This window comes from Erythranthe guttata, chromosome 8 (assembly GCF_056151865.1).
Source record: "Erythranthe guttata isolate IM_541 chromosome 8, IM_541, whole genome shotgun sequence".
NCBI classification, from domain to species: domain Eukaryota; kingdom Viridiplantae; phylum Streptophyta; class Magnoliopsida; order Lamiales; family Phrymaceae; genus Erythranthe; species Erythranthe guttata.
In genome coordinates, this window is record NC_142540.1 from 25,214,398 (window position 1) to 25,240,407 (window position 26,010).

Below are 26,010 nucleotides of genomic sequence, written 5' to 3' on the forward strand. Positions count from 1 at the left end.
AAAACCGATATATTCGGTTCATGTTCGGTTTTAGCCAAATTAAAACCGAACCGAACCGAGCCGTGCACATCCTTAATGCCCTAAATTGCCTCCGTCGACCGATACATAACTAACTGCAATTAATTTTATGTATTTTATTGGGGATTTTATATGCATTTAATCAATTTGTATCATTAAGGTCGTGAGATTTAAGTAAATCTATACATTAAGGTCTCGTTTGATTACTATTATTAAACTGTACGTATTTATTTTTATTGAGTAGTCGGGTTAGAATATTTTCGTATTGTGTTGTAACAACTAACAATACACTAGAAGGTTGAACCTCGCAAAATCTTGTATTAATAGGGTTCTCAAAATTAATACAATCTGAACTATCAAAATTCTATTAATTTAATGGAATATTAAATTATCGAATTAATAATTAAGCACGTTGTCATCGAATTGGGATCGGGACAATTTATTGTTTAAGCAAAATTATTAATTTATAGAGTATTACTTTATCGAGTTTCTGTTGTATACGTGACCAATTTCACATATTAGTGTAACATTTACAAGATTCATAAAATACATCCACACCTTAATAAAGAGTAAAGGAAATGCTCTAGTACTATACATAATTAATTCCCTTAATTTCTTAGAGATAATAATATTTTAGTTTACTCGAACATTTCACCGATTCGTCGAAAAATATATCTCGACACGTAAATAAAACAAATAAAACGACATTGAACTATTTTTTTCGCATACGATTTCCAACAAAACATCTAAAATATTTTTAGGGTTTACAGTACTTATAATAACCATTGCTCTAAACTCTAGATTCGATTGCACTTTGTCTCTATATATCAATGTACGTACTACATTGCAAAAAGCAGGTTTCTTGTAGTACACGTGGCCATGCATGCATGCATCGAAATTTGAAAAGAACATATGTAGAGATAAACACAATTTGAAGTAACATCTGTTATCTTCTGGATAATAACAACATTAACTATGTCCTAATCTGTAATATCTGAGGTTGGTTGAAAAAGTACAACTTTCACCAAACCAAGGTTGAAATGGTAAATTATAATTAATTTTATTTTTTTACACAACAGTATATATATAAGTGTATCCATGCAGCTTCTACTCACACAATTCATCTGCAGACATTACAAACATATAGATATATATCTTCATCTAATTAAAAATAATATATATATATATATATAGCTTATTGTATATTCTTGAAGATGAAGATGCAAATAGCGTTTTACGTTCTCGTATTTCTCTTCATCTTCGCTATAGGTTCGTCATTTTTTATTTTATTTTTTACGGTTTCGAGAAACATTGTGTGAAAACGATATGCATGGTGATATATATATTTCCCGATTAATCGAAATATACATGCAAACCTAATTAGTTAATTAATAAAACCCCACGTAACGAAAACCCTGTTTTTACAAAGACAAAAAAAAAACAAAAAAAAAACGATATTAATTAATTTATAACACGAGTTATTTTTCTCTCCACTAATTAAATTTCTTGCATGTGATTGATGTTTCAGATGAGTCGACAGCCGGTCCCCAAATGTGCAACGAGTTCAAGGGCTGCACCGTGACTATAAATGTATGTAAAACAAAGTGCAAACAGCGCACCGGTATATTCGGATTTTGCGCGAAACCGGGTGCCACAGTGGATCCATCATCGCCGCCAGCTTCACCAACAATGGACGACGACGTAAAACTGATGTACCCGGCCAAGCAAAAACCTTCCGGGAAATGCGCATGCTACTGCAAATACAAATCCAATAAGAAGTGCCCGGTCGAAAAAACACCACCAGTATGCTAGATTTGATTTGCAAATTAATCTAAAATAAAAAAAACAAGGCCTTTTAAATTAATTAGTGCAACAATAAAATAATTATCGGCCTCTTTTTATCGTTTTACTATTTCATGTAATTTTATTTGCAATCATATATCGAGTTAATTACTTTGGTGATCTGATTATGGTACTAATTAGGTAATGCATTAATAAATTATGTCATTAATCCATCACATATTCATTGTCATAACAGATCGAAAATCTGCCAACGTCGGTACTTATATATTGTCATTTTTAACATATATCTTTTTTATAATTTCAATAATTATGACATAAAATTTTATAAATGCTATAAGGGAATATATATAGAAAATTGAAAGAATTGATCGACATTAATCCAACTAGAAGACTTAATGCAAGATCCATTTGGAAAGTACTTGGGATGGAATGAATGAATTCCACGTGGCAAGTGGAGAATATCTAACTCTCTGAGTTGAAGATGCCATTATATTGCAGTGGAAGTTTGTTAAAGGGGGACCTGATGAGCTGGCAAGAGATGATTGGTGGAAGTGAACACTCGTCCCGATCCAGAAGATTATGTGAAGCTAGTATGTATAGAATTTTGTAAAGTGATCAGTTAGTTAGATAACACGGTGTATTCACATATCAAGAGAGAGAAGAAGATTTGTAGAGAGAGAGAGAGAGATGAAAAAAAGGAAATCTGGAGAAAATTGTGTTAGGGTTTTCAGAGGCATATTTGTGTTCTTCGTTGCAATATTGAATCTCCGTAATCGTTTGATGTTATAGTGAATTTAACCCTCTCTCCCTGTGGATATCGATCACCCTGATCGAGCAACGTTATAAACCTTTGTGTTTTTTCGATTGCTTTGATTTATACATTATGTTCTTGCATGAGAGTTGGATTCTTAGCTCACCTTCACTAATTGCACAGTCCATCGATCGAACTTTTTTTTCTTTTGAGAGAGTCCATCAATCGAATTGAAGTTGATTCTTTTACAAACATAATGTAACAAATTTTAAGTATTCGATCGGCGAATTTCGTATAAATCTAGAGGGACCTATTTATTAGCAAAACGATCAAGAACAAATATTATAAAAAAATAATACACTAACATTAAAACCACATAGCAATATTACTACGTAACAAAGTAATATTACTGTCCTAAGTCCTGTTAGAAAACACAGTCATATTACTTTGTTAGAGAGTAATATAATATTATTGTGTTGATCGCGGTTGGTAACACAACAATAACAACATAATTTAAAAAAAAAAAACATAACAAAAGTTAATGCCATTGACTGAGGTCAACATCCCGACATTGGTTAATGACAATAGTCAAATTCGGGGGTAAAATTTATAAATTGATGAAATTGAGATTAAACTAGGGTTTTGAAATCATAAGTACACTAGTAGAAAAATGACTTTTTACTACGATCATTAACCGTAGTAAAAGGTATCAAATTCGTAGTAAAAAGGCTTTTGCTACGCATTTGTTACGAATTTACTCCGTAGCATATACGGGCGTGACAAAAGCTTTGCTACGGTAAATGGCCGTACCAAATACTTTTTTGCTACGATTAATTCTAGTATTTACTACGACTTCAAAATTATTCCGTAGTAAAAAATACCTTCTATTACGGTTTTTCACCGTAGCAAACAAATTCGTAGTAATAAGCAAATTTTCTACTAGTGATAGTTACAGGGTAGTGTTTTTTTTGTGATAATTAATTAGTAGGGTTGTCTAATTTCTTACTAACACACGTCCAATGGATGAGTTTATTTGCAAAGAGAAATATAGAACATATGAGTTTATTTGTAAAAGAGAAAACTAATACTTTATTATTTATTTATTTTGGAGGGTAAATTACACACACCCCCCTGAGGTAAGCTTAAATAACTGTAAGGTCCCTGTGGTATCGATAATTACACTCAGCCCCCTGAAACGTAGTCAGAAACTCTAATGGGATAATGAATTGGATACGTTATTCCGGTAGGGTTCTAACGGACTATTGGTTTCAGAAAGTGGTGGAGACAACAAAGAGCTATGGGTGATTTAAGAAATGTTCGGGAATGTTCGGGGAGCCATGTTACCCCATAGCTCTTTGTTGTCTTCACCGCTTTCTGAAACCAATAGTCCGTTAGAACCCTATCGGAATAACGTATCCAATTCATTATCCCATTAGAGTTTCTGACTACGTTTCAGGGGGCTAAGTGTAATTATCGATACCACAGGGACCTTACTTACCTCAGGGGGGTGTGTGTAATTTACCCTATTTTGGACAACGATATTAGCCACGTTACTTTATGTATATAATATATATATATATATATATATATATATATATATATATACTACAACAAAAAGTTGCATTAGCGATACCCTAATTGTGACAAACACAAAAGTTGTCACTTAATTTACACATTAAGTGACAATATTTGACAATATTTTTTTTATTGTCACTAATAACCCTTTTTGTTGTTACTTAATCCTTATTTATTGTCACTGTAGGGCATTAGCGACACCTGTTAGTGACAAGCATAGTGACAACACATTTTACCTAAATATGTGAAAAATAGGTGTTAGTCACTCAAATTTTTTCGTTTTTGTAGTGATATATATATATATATATACCAGAAACACTTTGTGATGATATACATGTGTATCTCTTAAGAGCTAGAGCTAGAACTAGAGTAAAGTTCTGAATAAATACTATTAATTATTTTATATATATTTATATTAGAACCAAAAATTTAATTATAATTTGAATCCATAAAATAACTAAAGACGAGACTGCATATTCAGATTATTATAATTTTCACTTTTAAGTAATGTACAAGCCTAGGGTGACTTATCCAAACGACTAGCTATTGAATCAAAATTCGAAAAAGACAATAAACAGGGATAAACACAAACTTAACTATATTGTAGTTAAACTTTGAATATATTCTGTCTGGATAATAACAACATTAACTATCTCCAAATCTGCAATATCTTACATTGAAAGAAAACACACAACTTTCACCCAAACAAAGGTTAAAATGGTAATTTCACGCATTCTCGCAACAGTATATATAGCAGAAGCCATGTTGCTTCTGCTACATACATACATACAAATACGTACATATATATAGCTTATAATTGTATTCTTAAAGATGAAGATGCAAATAGCTTTTTACGTTCTCGCGTTTCTCCTCATCTCCGCTATAGGTTCGTCATTTTTATTTAGTTACCGTTTCGAAAAACAATTTAGTTAATTAATTACAACCCCGCTCGTGCATTAATTACTTAATTCATACATATTTTACACACATTGAAGTATATTACGTACATTGTGTGAAAATATATGCATGGTGATATATATATTTCCCGATATACATGCAACCTAACTAGTTAGTCAAAGCCCACGTTAACGAAAAGTCGAAAACCTTATTTTTACCTAATTAACAACAATAATATTAACTAATTACACGAGTTATTTTTCGGATCTCATCCACTAATTAAATTTCTTGCATGTGATTAATTAATCTTTCAGATGAGTCGAGAGCCGGTCCCCAAATGTGCAACGAGTTCAAGGGTTGCACCGTCACTATAAATGTATGTAAAACAAAGTGCAAGCCGCGCGGCGGTATATTCGGATTTTGCGCGAAACCGGGTGCCACTGTAGATCCATCATCGCCGCCGCTAGCTTCACCAACAATCGATGACGACGTAAAACTTATGTACCCGGCCAAGCAAAAACCTACCGGGAAATGCGCATGCTACTGCAAATACAAAACCAATAAGAAGAAGTGCCCTATTGAGAAAACACCAGCAGTATGCTAGATTTGCAAATTAAAAAAAATAATAAAAAAATAAGGCCTTTTAAATTAATTAGTGCACCCAATAAAATTAATATTGGCCTATTTTTACTGTTTTACTATTTCATGTAATTTAATTTGCAAGGTATCGAGTTACTTGGTGATTATGGTACTAATTAAGAATTGCATTAATGAATTATGTCATTAATCCATCAGAAAACCTGCCAATTACTTATATACTGCTCATAAATCCATATTCTAAACCGGTTCACTATCATTTTTCATATATATAATTTTTTTTATAATTTAATTAATTATGACATAAATTTTGTAAGGACAAATTACGGCCAAACCCCTGAGTTATGGTCAAATTACGAAAACTCCCCTCTTGTTTGTGTACTTACAGCCAACCCCTCAACTACGTATTATCTTACGAAAATATTCCTCCAGAGGTAAATTTATGGATATTAAATCGGTAAAACGAACCGAAATTTTGGTACGGCAACATTTCATACCGTTACCGAACTGAATATATACGATTTGGTTCAGTAAAATAACCGAATTACATAAATTTTATGTAAAAATATTTAAAAGAAGGAAGTGATTGTAATTACCCAAACAAGAGGAGTTTTTTTCGTAATTTGGCCATACCTCAGGAGGGTGGCCGTAATTTACCCATTTTATAAATGCTGTAAAGGAATAGAAAATGGAAAGAATTGATCAACATTAATCCAACTAGCTAGAAGACTTAATGCAAGATCAATCTGGAACCTTGGGATGTATGTATAGAATTTTGTTAGTATTCTAAGGCCCCGTTTGGTTGCCAAGATAAGCCATGATTAATTAAATAGTTGAACTTAATTTACTGTTTGGTATCTTCAATAAATTGCCGGGTCGACCCGTCAAAATTATATAATCATGGTTTATCTTGCCTTATCTTGGCTTATCCTGCCTTCTAATGAGTTTTTTTTTTGTTGGACGTTTTAAGCTCCAATAAAATAATTGGGTCTAATTAGATTATTTAATCTTATCTTGGCTAATCTTATCTTGCCAACCAAACAGGGCCTAAGTGACTTAGTTAGATAACACGCTGTATTCACATATCAAGAGAGAGAAGACAATTTGTAGAGAGAGAAAGGGAAGAAAAATGGAAATCTAGAGAAAACTGTGTTAGGGTTTTCAGAGGCATATTTGTGTGATCTTCGTTGTAATCTTGAATCTCTGTAATAATTTGATGTTATAGTGAATTTTGCCCTCTCTCCCCGTAGATGTAAATCACCCTCATCGAACCATGTTAAATCTTTGTGTTTTTTCGATTGCTTTGACTCATACATTATTTTGTTCTTGCATGAGAGTATAGGGTTCTTAGCTCACGTTCAGTAACTGCACAGTAGCTCGATCGAATTGAAGCCGATTCTTTAAAAAAGAAAACAACAAATTTGAAGTATTCGATCGGCATATTCCGTATAAATCTACAGGGGCATATTTATTAGCACAACGATTCAGAACATTACAAGAAAAAAAATTTAATACACTAACATTAGAAAAACACATACATTAATATTACTACGTATAACAAAGTAACATTATTGTCCTAACATTAAAAAACACAGCTGATATAATAATATTACTTTGTTAGACAATAATATACTACTGTGTTGACCGGTCAACAAAACAACAACAACAAATTAAAAAAAAAAAAAAATTAAGAACAATAGGTAAAGCCATTGACTCATGAGGTCAACATCGATTAACGACAACAGTCAAAATTCGAGGTCAAAATCTATGAATTGGTGAAATTGGGATTAAACTAAAGTTTTGAAATCATGAGTGTTTAAAGGGTACTTGTGTTTTTGTCATAAATATTAGGGTTGTCTTTCTTACTAAAACATGTTGCATGGATAAGTTTATTTGCAAAAGAGAAAAATAGCTAGCTACGTTTTTTATTTAATTTTTATATTTAATATTATAACCAAAAAATTAAATAAAAAAGAGGAATCAATTTGATTATTTTTTAATCCATAAAATAACTAAAGACGAGACTACATGCATATTCAGATCATAATTTTCACTTTTGTTTTTCTTCTCTCTTTTAATTAATGTACAAGCCTAGGGTGACTTATCAAAACGACTAGCCATTGCATCAAAATTCGAAAAAGACAAAATATAGAGATAAACACAAACTTAACTATATTGTAGTTAAAGTCGTTTGAATATGTTATCTCTGGATAATAACAACATTAACTATCTCCAAATCTGCAATATCTTACGTTGGAAGAAAGTGCACAACTTTCACCAAAACAAAGGTTAAAGTGGTAATTTCACACGTTCCCGCAACAGTATATATAACAGATCAAGCCATGTTGCTTCTGCTACATATATACAAATACACATATAGCTTACTGTATTCTTGAAGATGATGAAGATGCAAATAGCGTTCTCCGTTCTCGTGTTTCTCTTCATCTTCGCTATAGGTTCGTCTTTTTTTTTTTTTTTTTTTTTTTTTTTTTTTTTTTTTATTAAGGGTTTTGAAAAACAATTTAATCATTCTTTTTGACAAAACCCAAAATCGCTCCAAAAATCGCATGTTTCACGATTTTGAATGTGATTTCACCCGATTTTGAGGCACTTCCGATTTTACGATCTAGATCTCGATTTGGACTACATTGATCGTGTGTATAGATACGCGGTCGTATCGAATATATTACCCGATGTATTATATTTCACTCGATTCAACATCTGCATGCAAGACCTTGCATGTGTACTAATGACCTAATTAGTTACTCCAAAACCCACGTAAAAACCCTATTTTTACAAAGACAAAAATAAAACAATTATATAAAAGGTTAAATTTTGTTTAGAGAAACAACAATATAATATTAACCCGATCGAGTTATTATTTAATCTCGACTAATACAAATTTCTTGTGATTAAATCTAACAGACGAGTCGACAGCCGGTCCACAAATGTGCAGCAAGTTCGACAGTTGCACCGTGACTATAAACGTGTGTAAAACAAAGTGCAACCAGCGGCACGGCCGTACGAGCGTTGGATTTTGCGCCAAACCGGGTACCTCCGTTGATCCATCATCGCCGCCATCTTCACCAACAATCGACGGCCTAGATCTGCTTCAACCGGCCAAGGAAAAACCTGTCGGAAAATGTGCATGCCACTGCAAATACAAGGCGAATAAGTGCCCAAGAGCACAAAAACCACCAGCATGCTAGATTTGCAAATAAAAGATAGGCCTTTTAAATTAATTAGTGCAACAATAAAATTATTGGCCTATTTTATAACTATCTTGTTATTTCATGTAATTAATGATTATGGTACTAATTAAGTAATGCAATGAAATAAATCATGGAATCTAATTTACCAGAAATTCACTGACCAATTTTTTTATATCAAATAGTTGCAAAATAAATATTATATAATTAATTAAACTAGTATTTTGCCCCGTGCGTTGCACGGGCGAATATTGAAAAAAAAGTATAAGATAAGCAAAATTAGAGATTGGTAAACTTATATGATATGGACAATAGCTAAACAATGGAACTAGGGAAGAAAAATTGAAGAAGAAAAATAATGGAAATAAGAAAAATGGAGAGAAAATCAAAGGAATTAGGGACTTTTTTAAATGGAAAAGGCAAAAATAGCATTGGATTTCGCATGTGCAACGCCGCACATGAGTTCATAACCGGTCATTTTGACCTGGAAACGGGCAAAAAAGGGCAAAGTGGCACAATTAATTGATTACATGTGAACTCGTGAAAAAAAACAAAATTGTTCAGGAGATGATCCGCAAAAACTTAAAAAGTTCAGGTGGTTTAATGCTATTTACCCTTTAGGATATGACAGATTTGTGACGAGATTACATGTAACGCATTTGTGACAAAGTTGATGTTGTGACAGATTTGTGACAAATATTAATTAAATTATAAATCCATAAAAACAATATGACGGATATTGTGACATAATCAATTTCCGTTACCAAAATTGTGACCACAACGTGACCGACTTTGGCTGTCACAAAATCCATCACACAATCCGTCACACATTCGTCACAATTAATTGTAAATTCTTTTTGCTTGAATCAGTCACATATTTGTTTCGTCACTCTATTTGACGGATTTGGTCCGTCACAAATGTTCTATCGCAAAAGCCTTGTTTTTTGGTAGTGTCAACGTGGAAACTTGGGATGTAATGAATTCCAGGTGGCAAGTGGATATATCTAACTCTCTGATCAGCTGAAGATGCCATTGCGGTGGAATTAAGTCTGTTAAATGAGGTCGTTAGTAACGTAACTGACTTGATGAGCTGGCACGAGATGATTGGTGGATCGAAGTGAATAGAGACGGCTCATTCCAGAAGATTCTGTGATGCTAGTATATATAGAATGTTGTTAGCATTCTAAGTGAGTTAGTTAGATAACACGTTATTTGTATATATTCACATATCAAGAGAGAGAAGAAGATTTGTAGAGAGAGAAAGGGAAGGAAAAAGGAAATCTAGAGAAAACTGCATTAGGGTTTAATTTTCAGAGGTAGATTTGTGTTCTTCATTGTAATCTTGAATCTATTATATACGTAATCATTTGATGTTATAGTGAATTTTTCCCTCTCGTAAATCACCCTGATCGAACAACGTTAAACCTTTGTGTTTTTTCGATTGCTTTGATTCATACATTATTATGTTCTTGCATGAGAGAGTGTAAGGTTCTTAGCTCACCTTTACTAATTGTACAGTTGGTCGATCGAATTGACGTTGATTCTTTGCAAAAATAAAATAACAACAATAACAACAAATTTTTTAAGAAAAATAGAACAAAAGTTAACGCCATTGACTGAGGTCAACATCGTTTATCGACAACAGTCAAGTTCGTGGTCAAAATCTATATCAATTGGTGAAATTGGAATTAAATTACGATTTTAAAATTCCGAGTGTTTGAAGAGTAATTTTTTGTTTGTCATAAATATTAGAGTTGTCTTTCTTACCGACACATGTTGCATGGATATGGTTATTTGCAAAGAGAAAAATAGAACGGACGAGTTTATTTGCAAAAGACAAAAATAATTAGCTACTTTTTATTTTATATATAATATTAGAACCAAAAATTTAAATAAAAAGAGGAGTCAATTTAATTATTATTTTAATCCATAAAATTACTAAAGAGGAGACTGCATGCATATTCAGATTATAATTTTGATTCTGGTTAATTTGTTTGATACTATTAGATAAAATTAACTAAATAGTAGAAATTAGTAAAATGTTTGGTCGGTAAAATTCAACATTACTCAAGCTAGCTATTAAAGTTGAAGCCCGCAATTAAGTGCTACTACGTCATGAGATTAGTAACACCCCTCGATTAATTTAATAGGATTGACTAAAATAGGAAATTACAAATTTATCCATCAAATAATGATTTAATTTTATTAAATAAAAGACTTTATAGACAATTTACATATAATAACAAAATTTAACAAATTTAATACAACATGTAATCTAAAGAACCAAACATATTATTAACTAATTAATTAGTTAATAAGTAGGAAATTAATCCAATCTAATTTAATCCGATCTAATCCAATATAAGTAAGCAAACGAGGTTACTAAATTAACCAGTAGAGAATTTATCCAATCTAATATAATCTGATTTAATCCAATATAGATAAGCAAACGACTAGCTATTGTATCAAAATTCGAAAAAAGGACAATATGTAGGGATAAACACAAACATAACTATGTTGTAGTTAAAGTTTGAATATATTCTCTCTGGATAATAACAACATTAACTATCTCCAAATCTGTAATATCTTACGATGGAAGAAAGTGCACAACTTTCACCAAAACAAAGGTTAAAATGGTAATTTCACGCGTTCCCGCAGCAGTATATATAACAGAGAGTAAACTGCAAATACTACCCCTGTGTTATCTCGAAATAGCAAAAACCCCCCTGTGATAAATAAACTAGCAAAAACCCCCCTGTTAAATTTAGTCAAAGGCAGAATCCCCCCTAGCTGATTTTTTAGACTTGAAATGACAAAATTGTCCCTCAAAATGTATTTATATATATACATATTATATGTATATTTATTCTTTTTAATTTATTTGTTTAGAAATTAAAAAAAATAGTAAACAACTAAATTGATTATTTTTTAAATAAAATAATTAAAATATTTATAAAATATAAGAATTTATTAATTGTAAGACTCCAGGGGTATTTGTGTCTTTTTATATCAAGTCAACCCTCAAATAGTTCCATAGGGGGGTTTTTGCTATTTAAATAATTTCACAGGGGAGGTTTTTGCTAGTTTATTTATCACAGGGGGGTTTTTGCTATTTCGAGATTATACAGGGGTAGTTTTTGCAGTTTACTCATATAACAGAAGCCATATTGCTTCTACTACATACAAATACACATATATATAGCTTACTGTACTCTTGAAGATGAAGATGCAAATAGCGTTTTCCGTCCTCGTGTTTCTCTTCATCTTCGCTATAAGTTCGTCTTTTTTTTTTTTTTTTTTTTTTTTAAATTATTATTTTTTATTAAGGGTTTTGAAAAACAATTTAATCATTTTTTTTGACAAAACCGAAAATCGCTCCAAAAATCGCGTGTTTAACAAATTTGATTATGAATTCACTCGATTTCGAGGTGCTTTCGATTTTACGATCTAGATGTCGATTTTGACTACATTGATCGTGTGTATACATACCCGGTCATATCGAGTATATTACCCGATGCATTATATTTCACTCGATTCAACATCTGCATGCAAGACCTTGCATGTGTAATAACCTAACTAGTAATCCAAAACCCACGTAATGAAAACCCTATTTTTTACAAAGACAAAAATAAACAATTATATGAAAGATTAATTTTTTTTAGACAAACAACAATACTATTAACTAACCCGATCGAGTTATTTAATCTCGACTAATACAAATTTCTTGTGATTAAATCTTACAGACGAGTCGACAGCCGGTCCCCAAATGTGCAGCAAGTTCGAAAGTTGCACCGTGACTATAAACGTGTGTAAAACAAAGTGCAACCAGCGGCACGGCCGCACGAGCGTTGGATTTTGCGCCAAACCGGGTACCTCCGTTGATCCATCATCACCGCCATCCTCACCAACAATCTACGGCCTCGATGATCTGCTGCAACCGGCCAAGGAAAAACCTGTCGGAAAATGCGCATGCCACTGCAAATACAAGGCGAATAAGTGCCCAAGAGCACAAAAACCACCAGTATGCTAGATTTGCTAAATAAGAAAAGAGGCCTTTTAAATTAATTAGTAAAACAATAAAATTATTGGCCTATTTTACTATTTTGTTATTTCGTGTAATAAATGATTATGGTACTAATTAAGTAATGCAATGAAATAAATAATGGAATTTAATTTACCAGAAATTCACTGACCAAATTTTATTTGTCACAATTAGCAATTGAATTAGCTAGTGACACTTTGAATTAGCAATTGAATTAGCAATTGAATTTGCGGAAATTTATTCACAAATCGGTTATATCATATGTGGATGTAATTAGTTGTTTAATTATTAATTGGGGTAATGACAAATAGGCCCATGACAAAGGCACTTAATTAAAAGAGGGACATCCAATTTTTTTGTCTTTCAAATAAATCCAACCCATTCAAACTTATTTGCAAATAAGGAAAATCCCTTTATATATACCAAAATTACCCCCAATTCATTGAAACCCAATTCAACTCCAATTTCATGATTTACACCCCAATTTAGCCCAACACTACAAGAAAATGGTCTTTTAACAACATTCAGTGTACGTTGTTAAAATACATTGACAACGTACATACGCACATTGTTAACCAACATGTTGTTAAAAGCTCGGGAGATGTAACAACGTGCAACGCACGTTGTAAGCGTGTCGTCGTTTGTGATATAACAAGTAGAAGTGCATGTTGTGTTATAGTTTTCACAAGATTTATATGCGTCTTGTAGATAGTCTTACAACAACACACTGATGCATCTTGTCTTAGATTTTAACAACATTCAGGAGCATGTTGTTGTTTACTAACAATCAGACAAAAAAAATATATTATTGAACAAAATACATAAATTAGATTTTCAAATATTCTCAATGCTTTTAAATTTCTAATAAACCAAAATCCTGAAGATACACAAATATTATCAACCAGTAATGTAATCGCATGCCGTTTAGCCAACAAACAAAACTAATGCATTTATTGTTAAACTAATCTAAAGTCTCTTGCGCCCGAGACTCATACTTCCCCTACCTCTTAATTTATCAATGGATGCCAAATGCTCCAATACGAGTTCCTCCACCATATACTGAAAATAGCAAACTTGTTACTATTCAGGAGCCAAAAAAGCAAATAAAATTAGAAAATAAACCGCATCAATTAATCATAACATGATTTAACTTACATTTTGCAACTCAAAAGTGATCTACTCTTCATTTTCCTTAACAAAGTTGGTGCTTGGTCATTTTCAATATGTGAAAAGAAGTATGGCAACGAAAATAAATTAAAAAAAACATTAAAGTATAAATATAGCAAAAAATCAAACTGTTGGAGTGTTAAGAATTGAAAAACATAAAGATTGTACCTTCAACATATATTTTGGTAATGGTGGCTGCAATTGTCGTATGTAGTTAGCAAGACTGATATATATTTCTTCCGCATATTTCCCCCCAATGTTGGTCATATTTAACTAATCTGTGTGTCATATTTAACTCCTTAAAAAATAATGAAAAAACACGACACTAAACAAGATATGCATGCAGATTATACATGGTATGAGTGATACATATAGGAATATATCATTATGAAAAGAATTTAAGATTACCACTTGTATTCATAGTGGTATATTGTTTTACAGGAAAAAAATACTTATGCTGCTTTTTAATGGGATAAAAGAGAAATGAGTACCTGATTGAATATTGTTTTTCTGGTGGAAAATATTTCCAATCCCTGTTTATTGATAGTTAAGAAAATCCAGTTAATAAATAACCAAACTATATCCACTTTAAAGAAAATCATAAACAAATAAATCTATTACATTAAAAGTTTTAGTTTATTATATGAAAGCATTTGAAATCCGAACATGGCAGATAATATAAATAACACCTAACAGACAAACAAACTTCGAAAAGGCCAATACAGTCGGACACTTGTGGCACAAATTAAGGATATTTTTTCTTCCATAAGAAAATATTGAGATTGATAATTGGCAAGAAAAGCTAAAACCAACCTCGTCGACATTGTTTAGTGCCTGTATTCAAATACATTATCGTACTTTTCGTTCACCTCCTGCGAGAGTACTTGGGGTCGGGCGGCACCAGCTCTATCTACTCGAGTGTCCTCATATTCAGTGTCATCATATTCATCACGGAGAGTACGATTTTTTTGTACTCCCTTTCCATTCCTCTTAGATTTCTACACCACACAATAACATAGAAGAGGGTATTAATAGACATCCAAGAAAGTTTCTATAAGAAAGATAAAGAACATAGAGCAACTTACTTCAATGCGAGACATCTTCCTTGTAAATTAGATCTATGCTGCCCTTACAGCCTACAAAAGAGAGTCGCAAACATATACACTTAGTATCTCAATTAAATAACAAGCATCTCTATTTTGAAATTCAATATGCAAAACTACACTACATTTGGGGGAAGATAAAATAACCACTCAATTTAGGGGAAATCGAAAACAACAGCAACTTACTTTCCCTGTTTTCTACACCTAGCATCTCAATTAAATAACAAACCATCTCCATTAAATCGAAAATGTAAAATGTTGTGAATAATTTACCTATTTCAAAATATGTTGCCGTAAATAAATATTGCTTGAAAACTTCTTGGAATCTGCAAATCAAAACCCGTCACGATGGGAGAGAGAATCCTCATAGAAGAGATATTTTCATTCTAGTAACGAGATAAGGATTTCTTAAAAAAAATCGACAAGAAAGATGGAATGGCACGGCAATGAAAACAATGGCAAGAATAGGAAAATTAGGGCAAAAGAAAAAACTAAGCGGGAAAGTGAGGAGACAAAATAAAAAGTAGGAGGGAAATAAAAAACCCGGGTCACAAAATTATGAACCGGCTGAGATGCTTGAACTGTCAAAACCCGAAAAAACCAGACAAAACCCAGCAGTTGCAGGAAATTTGAAAACGATGAAAATTATTTTACTTGTGTGCGTCTAGATTTAAAGATGTCATTGTCGGCACTGTGAATCGTGGTGGGTATTTATGTGAATCGTGGTAGGTATTTACAGAAGGCAGAAGAGTAAAAGCAGAAAAAAATTGACGAAGTAAGAATTTTGTAGAAAAAAAAAAAAAGAAGAAGAAGAAAGATATGGATTGGGATTAACGAGAGTGAAGGGAGGGGGAAGAGAGAGACGGTTATAAAAGTATAGGGATTGATTGTATTTTAATATTTAATAATTAATATATCTTCTAAGTGTAAAGAATAAAATGCAGTATTAATTATATATTGTGATAAACAACATGAATAAAATAATAAATATATAATAATAATAAATAAGATACTATTCATAACAACACTTAAGGAAATTTAGATAGAATACAGAATTGAGAAGAATAAGAGAATATATGAAACGTCACAAAAAAATAACTTGAAAGAAGGAAACAAAATTTCGCGTAGATTTTATTTTCTTAATATCAAACAACATCGTTTCGTGTATGTTGTTATAGTTCACCTTATTTACCACACGCTGAGAGGCTTGTCGTATGCAACAATGTTTTACCACACGCAACAGAGTGTTGTCGTATAACCTTTTCAAACGACATAGTTACAAGATGTATTCGCATGTTGTGGTATACATATATTACAAGGCGCACAATACAAGTGTTGTAAAATAATATCGCCGGATACAAACAACAACACACATTAATCGCATGTTGTCAAATACGTGGTAGCACAAAACGCATTTACTGAACGTTGTTAAAGGGATGTTGTTAAAAGTCATTTTTCTTGTAGTGCAATTTCATTAATTAACCAATTTTAACCCTAATTTCAATTTTAACCCCAATTTTAACCCTAATTTTAACCCTAATTTCAATTCAACTTTTTTTTTTTTTTTTTGAATTTTTTTTTTCCTGAATTTTTTTTCCGGCCGGTCAACGGCCGTTGACCGCCGGGTCTCCGGCGTTGACTTTTTTTTTTTTTTTTTAATAATTTTGTTTTTTCTTAAAAAAAATATTTTAATTAATTTTACTGTCTTGGCTGCTAAATTACTGTCTCCGGCAGCTATTTAACTGTCGGAGACAGTAATTTAACTGTTAATTGACTGTTTTGTTTTTTTTTCTTAAAAAAATATTTTTAATTAATATTACTGTATTCGTTGCTAAATTACTGTCTCCGACAGTTATTTAACTGTCGGAGACAGTAATTTAACTGTTAATTGACTTTTTTATTCTTAAAAAAATATTTTTAATTAATATTACTGTATTCGTTGCTAAATTACTGTCTCCAGCAGTTATTTAACTGTCGGAGACAGTAATTTAACTGTTAATTGACTTTTTTATTCATAAAAAAAAAAAAATTAATTAATATTACTGTATTCGTTGCTAAATTACTGTCTCCAGCAGTTATTTAACTGTCGGAGACAGTAATTTAACTGTTAATTGACTTTTTTATTCTTAAAAAAAATATTTTTAATTAATATTACTGTATTCGTTGCTAAATTACTGTCTCCAGCAGTTATTTAACTGTCGGAGACAGTAATTTAACTGTTAATTGACTTTTTTTTTTTTTAAAATTTTTGTCCTTACAAAAAAATTTATTTTAATTAATATTACTGTCTTGGATGTTAAATTACTGTCTCCAACAGTAATTTAACTGTCTTAGACAATAATATTAATAATATTACTGTTCGGAAAAATAATATTCATAATATTACTGTCCCAAACAGTAATATTACTGTATGAGACAGTAATTTAGTAGTCAAGACAGTAATATTAATTAAAATATTTTTTTTCTAAGAAAAAACAATTCAAAAAAAAAAAAAAAAAAAAAAAATTCAATGCCGGAGACCGGCGGTCAACGGTTGTTGACCGGCCGGAAAAAAAAAATTTCAAAAAGAAAAAAAAAAAGAAAAAAAAAAAAAAGTCAACGCCGGAGACCGGCGGTCTCCGGCGGTCAACGCCGGAATCTGGCCGGAAAAAAAATATTTCAGAAAAAAAATTAATTTCTTAAAAAAAAAAAAGTTTTGGGGGTTAATGTGATATATTTGTTTAAATCCGGGGTCAATGTGTAATATTAAGGAAGTTAGAGCATAATGGGTGAAATTGTTAAGAATTATATTATTGAGGGTATTTTAGACTAAAGACATGGGGATGGGCTTAATTGAGAGACTGTTTTTTTGTGGACTAAAATGCATTTAAGTCCCATGTGATGGGCCTTTTTGCCATTTGCCCTTATTAATTAATGTTCATCACAAATCTATCACAACTTCTTTTTATCACAAAATTGTCATGTATAGTTCAACTTAAAAGCTGTCATATGGTAAGTTTTGTTATTGATCTATCACATTTTATGTTATGTTATTAATCCATTACTACAAGCCGTTTCAGGTAAGCTTATTTCATACAACTGATAAGTTCTTACATTACATAAGTTGTTTAAAGAGTTTTTTTATAGGAAAAAAATAATAAAACCAGAAAGCCCCACTAATTTAATGAGCTTAATTCCAATTTATACCCTTGAAATATAGTTTATTGGTACTTTGCACCCTCAAAATAATGTTATAGCCGTTGGCACCCTCAAGACACATGTTAAATCGTGCATAATGCACCCTCGTGATATTTTAAACCTAATGAAGCTAATTTAATATTTTTTGCGCATATGATAGTCTTTAGGATGCCAAATATTAAATCATTTTTTTTTTATATTCATCAAACCCTTCGAAACTACAAAGTGCGAAAATAAAATATGCATCTCATCAGCATATTAAATTATTTTATTTTCACTGAAAAAATAAATAGAACAAAATAATATTATATTTTCTTCTAAATATTTCTACCAAATATTTTCATCCGTTTCAAATAAAAAAAAAATTCCACCATGTCGAATAATTTAGTGACATTTTCTTCTTATTAAGGTCTATGTAGGTAGTATCAGTAACTGCAATCACGTACCCCTGAAACATTGTCAGAAACCCTACCGGAACAATGCATTGGATAAGTTATTCCGTTAGGATTCTAATGGAGTACTATTAGTTTCAGACAGTGGTAGAGACAACATAGAGCTAGGGGATGACATGGTTCTCCTGACATTTCTTAAATCATTACTATTTTAGTTAAGATTTATAAAATTTTCGTCTATAGTAGCATTAACGGCCCCGCGAGAAACAAATATAGTGCATATCGGTCTCCGGGACATGAAATTTTGGCTTCCGTAATTGTTTCAAGGATGCGACTGTAATTACTAATACTATAAGAACCTTAAAATCATTTTAGCATACTTCAGAAGTGTAGGTGTAATTCACCCTTTAATTAATGAACGAGCCTAGGGTTACTTATCAAAACGACTAGCCATTGCATCAAAATTCGAAAAAGACAAAATATAGAGATAAACACAAACTTAACTATATTGTAGTTGAACTTGAATATCTTTATCTCTGGATAATAACAACATTAACTATGTCCAAATCTTGAATACCTTCACTTGGAAGAAAACAGCACAACTTTCACCAAACAAAGGTTGAAATGGTAATTTCATGCATTCTCACAACAGTATATATAACAGAAGCCATTGTGCTTCATGCAACATACAAACATACAGCGAAGATATCTTCTTCATATATCAAAGCATATATTAATATTAATTATAATATATAGTTTATATATCATTCTTGAAGATGGAGACTTATAAGATAACAATATTGTTTTCCGTTCTCGCGTTTCTCTTCATCTTCGCTATTGGTTCGTCACTTTATCTTATATCTTATATATAAAAGAAATAAACGCTAGAACAATCTAAACATTCTTAATTGCATTTTTGTAATTATTTGTTTTTCTACAAATTTTCTAATTATAAAAAAAATCAAAATTCTAATCAAACTACAGTGCCAAAATTCTTTCATCACCAATTTCTTATTTTTCAGCAATACATCTCTAATTATATCTACACTATTTCTTTCTTTTTATTTTATTTTTCTCTATATTTTATTTTCATTTTATAACAATTAAGTTTATATAATCTGTTGCGAAGTGAATTTATTATTAGATTTGCATGAACGTTGATATTGTTACTGTAATTCGAATATCACTAAAAAATAATAATTATAATAGTATTATTTCATTTGTTTCATTTTTTAAATGATATCCCATCTATTGCAACCTCAGCCAAAACAAAGACTTTATTTATTTTTCCAAAAATACCCTTACAACAATAATACATACATGTTGTATATGTTATTAGTCTCTAATAACTAACAAATTTTCTTGTTTTTTTTTAATTTTCAGATGAGTCAAAGGCAGGCCCCCAAATGTGCAATCAGTTCATGAACTGCACAGTGACTATAAATGTATGCAAGAGTAACTGCAAGCAACAACATCGCGGCACGGGATTCTGCGCCACGGAGGCTTCGACCTCCTCGATTACTCCTCCGTCGTCGCTATCTACACAAACCCTAGATATGGTACAACCCATCAACCTCAAAAGTAGAACCGGAGGCAAAAAGAAATGCGCGTGCCGTTGCAAATACGCAAGCAAAACTCAATGCCCGCGTCAAACCGTAAAAAACCCTTCATGCTAGTTCAAATGCAAAACCAAAGGCCTTATATCAATTAGTTCAACAATAAAAGTTATCAGCCCGTGGAGTATTTCATTAGTGTAATTTGCTAATAATGTATTATCGAGTTAATTACTTTGGTTGTAAATAATTAAGTAATGCGATAATGTAAATAATAATTATTGGACTTTAATTTATTAATGCCTTGCCATATTCACTACAAGAAAAAGGTGCATTATAGCGACATCCCAATTGCGACAAATGCAAAAGTTGTCACTTAATGCATACATTAAGTGACAATATATTTTTTGTTGTCACTATTAGTTCTTTTTGTTGTCACTTAATCCTTATATATTGTCACTATAGAGCATTAGCGACACTCTATTAGTGACAAGCATAGTGACAATACTTTTTGCCTAACTATGAGAAAAATAGGTGTTGTTACTCAATAGAATTTTTTTTGTAGTGATTGTTTGGAATGATCAGCTAAGTTAATTATCAATTGTGGACGATATTTGTTTATTTTTTGGGTAAATTACATCCAACCCCCGATGTAAGGTCAAATTATGAAAAAACCCTAGTGTTTGGGTTTATTACAACCAGCCCCTCAACTATGAATCTTCTTACACGTCGAGTCTTGCGGTGTCAAATTTAGTGGAATATTCTAGATTTTCTGAATTATTGATTATTCTTCAGTTTGTGTTCGAGCTCCACATTTTGAAGGAAGATGATCATGAGATGTGTCTATTGGCCTGTAAATATCAGATTGTTGTACATAAAAAACTGCGTTTTTACGTGAAACGAGTACAAACTAGAGAATGTTCCAACGGTATCTAGAAGATTCTGTTGAATATTTGATATCATAGGGATGAACGTGTAAGAAAATTCATAGTTGAAGGATGGTTGTAATTACTCAAACATGAGGGATTGTTTCGTAATTTGACCTTAGACTAGGGGGTAAACGCAATTTACCCTTATTGTTTATGCAATATTTTCGTTAAAAAATACGCGGGTAATAAAGGATAAATTAGCACTAAATGACATAATTAGAAAATTGTTGCATATATACAAAGTTCTATAGATTTTTTTATAAACTATGATGGATCAAATCAATGTATATAATATTTAAGTACAAATTAATATTCGTTCTAACACAAAGTAAAATGAATTTGGGAGATCGATCGTGTGATATGATTACATAAATAGGGAAAATTGCACTTCATCCCCTATAATTTTCTATTTTTTACACTTTACACCCTCCAAATGTCAGCTATGTTTGGAACCATTTCTATTTTGTTTTCAATGTTTCCCCAAAACAAAATGGGATTTATTAAACTTTTCAAATCATTTTCTCAAAACAATTTCAAAAGTTTCTCTCTCTTTCAGACATAATGTGACTGCTACAGTAAAATGATTTGACTGATACAGTAAAATATGTCTTCACTAAAAAACAGATAAACATCACTTCATCTTTCAATTTTTTTTTTCTAAAATATTTTTTTCTAACACCTTTAAACATGATTTGACTTCTACAGTGTATTTTGTCTCCTTCCAAAATATAAACAAACATTACTTTCATTCTCAAATTCTTCCCCTAAAACATATTTCTCAAAATGAAATCAAAATAAGTTCCAAAACGCTTCCGAACATTGCCCAAAAAAGTAAATGCACCCCTTTAAAATGTTATTCTTTTTGCGCTTTGCCCCATAGAAAAATTCAAATAGATTATTCACCGAAATTGAGTGTTCTTGTTGCACGTTGCCTCTTTTAATGTTATTTTTGCTGAACATTGCCCCTTAAAATATTAGTTATCTACTGCGGAAGATTTGTTCATGTTTTTATGCTTTATTTTCGTTTGAAAGTACGCGATTAATATAAGGATATATCAGGAAAGAATGAGACATGCACGAGCCAACAATTAATTTTATTTAGCTAAGATTAAATTACATAATTAGAAAACTATTGAATATATACAAAGTTCTATAGAATCTTTCATAGAGGGTAAATTACAGCCACCCTTAAATCATGGTTAAATTAAGGAGAAAAAAACCATAATGTTTGGGTAATTACAATCACCCTTCAACTGTGAATTTTCTTACACGTCCACATTTACAGTGTGAAATTTAGTAGAATTTTGTACATTAATTATATGGAATCTTTTTTATTTTTATTTTTTCTCTCTTTTAATTAATGTACGAGCCAAGGGCGGGTGACTTATCAAAACGACTAGCCATTGCATCAAAATTCGAAAAAGACAATAAATAGGGATAAACACAAACATAACTAAATTGTAGTTAAACTTGAATATATTCTCTCTGGATAATAACAACATTAACTATGTCCAAATCTGCAATATCTTACGTTGAAAGAAAACACACGTACAACTTTCACCAAAACAAAGGTTAAAATGGTAATTTCACACGTTCTCACAACAGTATATATTAGAGAAGCCATATTGCATGTTGATTCTGCAAGATACAAACATACAACGAAGATATCTTCTGCATCAAAGCATATATATTAATTTATTATAATATATAGTTTATATATATAGCATTCTTGAAGATGGAGACTAAGATAACAATATTGATTTCCATTCTTGCGTTTCTCTTCATCTTCGTTATAGGTCCGTTACATTGTCGTTGTTTACGGCATATATAAATTGGTATCTCCGAAAAAAAACAAAGAGAAGTCTATTTTCTAATCCATATATATGGTTCCGATACTTCGGCAAATTACTTGAATTTATTTATTGAAGTTTCGGGCTTTTTTTTTTTTTAATTAAATGTTAGTTTAAGATAAAATAGTTTTTTAAGCAATGATTTTACGTATGTTATTATTATTTGTTTTCTTTCCATATTGGTAAAATATTTTATGTAACTTCTTGTTTTATTACACTTAATTTCTTAATATCAAATTGTAAAATTATCATTTTTCGTCATGAATAAATTTCAAGTTAACACACAAGAAAAAAAAAATTTATGTAAATTTTCGGTGATATGATAATACTTGGTGTATTTATTTCACTCAGTATAGTATAGCATCTGCAACAATAATGCATGTTATATATATATATATATATATTATCAATCTCCCAATAATTTTCTTGTGAATTTTTTTTTTCTTTTTTCAGATGAGTCAAAGGCAGGCCCCCAAATGTGCAATGAGTTCATGAATTGCACAGTGACTATAAATGTATGTAAGAAACAGTGCTCGCATCAGCATCCACGTGGCACGGGATATTGTGCCACGTCATCCACTCCATCGCCGCCACGTACACAAACCCTCGATCTGGTGGTACAACCCGTCAACTTCAAAAGTACAACCGGAGGCAAAAATAAATGCGTATGCCGTTGCAAATACGCAAGCAAAACTCAATGCCCGCGCGAAACCGTAAAAAACCCTACATGCTAGTTAAAAAATATCAATTAGTTCAACAATAAAGGTTTTTGGCCTGTGTAGTATGTTATTAGTGTAGTTTGCTAATGTATTATCGAGTTAAGTACTTTGGTTAATTAATAATTAAGTAATGCGATAATGAAATATTAATTATATTATTGGACTTTAATTTAATGCGTTGCCGTTGTTTATGTTTTTATGCTTTATTTTCGTTACAAAATACGCGATTAATTAAGTACAAATTTTATTATTTTTAACGCAAAGTAAAAAAAATTGGGAGATCGATCGATCGTGTGAAATGATTACGATAAATATAAAATATTAAATCAAATCTAAACAAGAGAGAAATTCAACATGCATAAAGAATATAAAAAAAAAATATTAAAAATTATTAATTATTGTAAGAGAAATTTAAAATATATATATATTCATTGAGAGAGAGAGAGAGGGAGAGGGGGAGAGAGAGAGAGAGAGAGAGAGAGAGAGAGAGAGAGAGAGAGAGAGAGAGAGAGAGAGAGAGAGAGAGAGAGAGCAAAAAATATCTCAATTTTCTGAGATTTTAAGAGAATGGCATAGCACTTTGAGGTTCTAGGAAATAGATTTTCATTTTTTTTAAGCACGCTATTTTTTTTGTTATGAATTATATATATATATATGATAAGATAATAAAGAGTCTTGTAGCAGGGACCGGCTCAAGCCCATACGAGGCCCTAGACAAAAAATCAAGGGCAAATTACAATCACCCCCTGAGATAAGGTATATTTTCAAAAAAACCCCTAATGTTTTCATAACTACATCAACCCCCTTGTAATTTGTAGATTTCTTACAATAACATCCTTTTGTTGGGTTTGAATGTAAGAAATCTATAAACTGTAGGGTTCTGGATGGAATATATAAAAAAGAAGGGTTTTTTTGTAATTACACATCACCTCAGGGAGGTGGTTGTAATTTACCCAATAATCAAATATTGGATAATAACAAAATTAATTATGATGTCCAATTAATTAATACATATATATCTTATGTGTGTGTGTATATATATATATATATATATATATATATATATATATATATATATATATATATATATATATATATATATATATATATATATATATATATATATATATATATATATATATATATATATATATATATATATATATATATATATATATATAAGAACTTTTATTTTTATTTTTTATACTAATTACGCTGCACTCTCAAAAGATGGCAAAAACACAAATCGGTGTTTCCATTTTTGTCCTTCTCTTCATCTCTGCTATAGGTCTTCTTCTTCATCATCTTTTTGCCCGTGTCGGTATTTTATTTCCAGGGCACGACTTTTCAGTTTATTTTATGCTACACCAGATGAATCAACATAACTCTCGTATGGTGTAGTATAGATTAATTGAATACAACGCTATGATCAATTTATTTCTATTTGAAATATGATTTTCTAATAAGTAATCAATTTTTTCTATTTTATGAAATTTTACAGGTGACTCGCTCGCGGCAATACAAATTTGCAACGTATTCATTGGGTGTAACGTGACCGTAAAAGTTTGCAAGATAAAATGCAAACATCTCTATCGGGGCAGCCGAGATATTTGCATCACGGGCCCACCATCTACTCCGCGGTTGTCGACCGAGATGCAGATTTTAAAGGATGATAAGTGCCCATGCCGATGTACGTGCATATTTCCGAAGGCGCCTAACCAGCCATGCCCTAAAAATGTAACTACACTAATTTGAGATATCGTTTTTTATTACCGCAATTGTTGTTGGAATAAATAATAAAACCGAACATTAATTATAAAATCTTCGGAATTTCGTAAATGGAGAAAAAAAAAATGGTTTGAGTTAATTTTGTAGTGTTAAATATCTTGTGATGACATATTTTTCGATACATTTGGACATTTATACGTAGTCGAAAAATATAGATTTAGATTATATTGTTAATCTACGAGCAATTAAGTTAATATATATTTATGTATTTATAATGCGGAGAAGTGTACTATAGTTTCAAAATTATTTCAGGGGTTTAAAGGCAGCGCCCGAATTTTTTCTGGAGGCATTCACAAAAAAATATTGAAACAAAGTCAATATTTATATAGTTTAATTAGAATAGTATATGTTTTGATATTATTATTTTATTGTAATAACAAATCAGAAAAAAATATATATAAAGTTATTATTGCAGAAATGAGAATGATCACCAATCAATC

At 31.1% G+C, this 26,010-nt stretch overlaps 6 long non-coding RNA genes across 6 annotated transcripts; 5 read left to right on the plus strand and 1 right to left on the minus strand.

Annotated features, from left to right (window-relative positions):
• Positions 1–1,130: 1,130 nt before the first annotated feature.
• On the plus strand, positions 1,131–1,980 carry LOC148768907 (uncharacterized). The gene is made up of 2 exons (XR_016032942.1): positions 1,131–1,287; positions 1,547–1,980. It is a non-coding gene; the product is annotated as an uncharacterized LOC148768907 (long non-coding RNA).
• A 6,023-nt stretch (positions 1,981–8,003) lies between these two features.
• Positions 8,004–9,005, plus strand: LOC148768908 (uncharacterized). The gene is made up of 2 exons (XR_016032943.1): positions 8,004–8,097; positions 8,567–9,005. It is a non-coding gene; the product is annotated as an uncharacterized LOC148768908 (long non-coding RNA).
• A 4,992-nt stretch (positions 9,006–13,997) lies between these two features.
• LOC105969792 (uncharacterized) lies at positions 13,998–16,024 on the minus strand. Its single transcript, XR_016032944.1, has 5 exons — positions 15,436–16,024; positions 15,145–15,195; positions 14,873–15,057; positions 14,551–14,592; positions 13,998–14,337 (listed from the first exon to the last, which is right to left on the minus strand). It is a non-coding gene; the product is annotated as an uncharacterized LOC105969792 (long non-coding RNA).
• A 3,469-nt stretch (positions 16,025–19,493) lies between these two features.
• On the plus strand, positions 19,494–20,584 carry LOC148768909 (uncharacterized). The gene is made up of 2 exons (XR_016032945.1): positions 19,494–19,571; positions 20,115–20,584. It is a non-coding gene; the product is annotated as an uncharacterized LOC148768909 (long non-coding RNA).
• Positions 20,585–22,847: 2,263 nt separating this feature from the next.
• On the plus strand, positions 22,848–23,958 carry LOC148768910 (uncharacterized). The gene is made up of 2 exons (XR_016032946.1): positions 22,848–23,009; positions 23,517–23,958. It is a non-coding gene; the product is annotated as an uncharacterized LOC148768910 (long non-coding RNA).
• A 1,002-nt stretch (positions 23,959–24,960) lies between these two features.
• On the plus strand, positions 24,961–25,649 carry LOC148768911 (uncharacterized). The gene is made up of 2 exons (XR_016032948.1): positions 24,961–25,070; positions 25,284–25,649. It is a non-coding gene; the product is annotated as an uncharacterized LOC148768911 (long non-coding RNA).
• Positions 25,650–26,010: the final 361 nt, after the last annotated feature.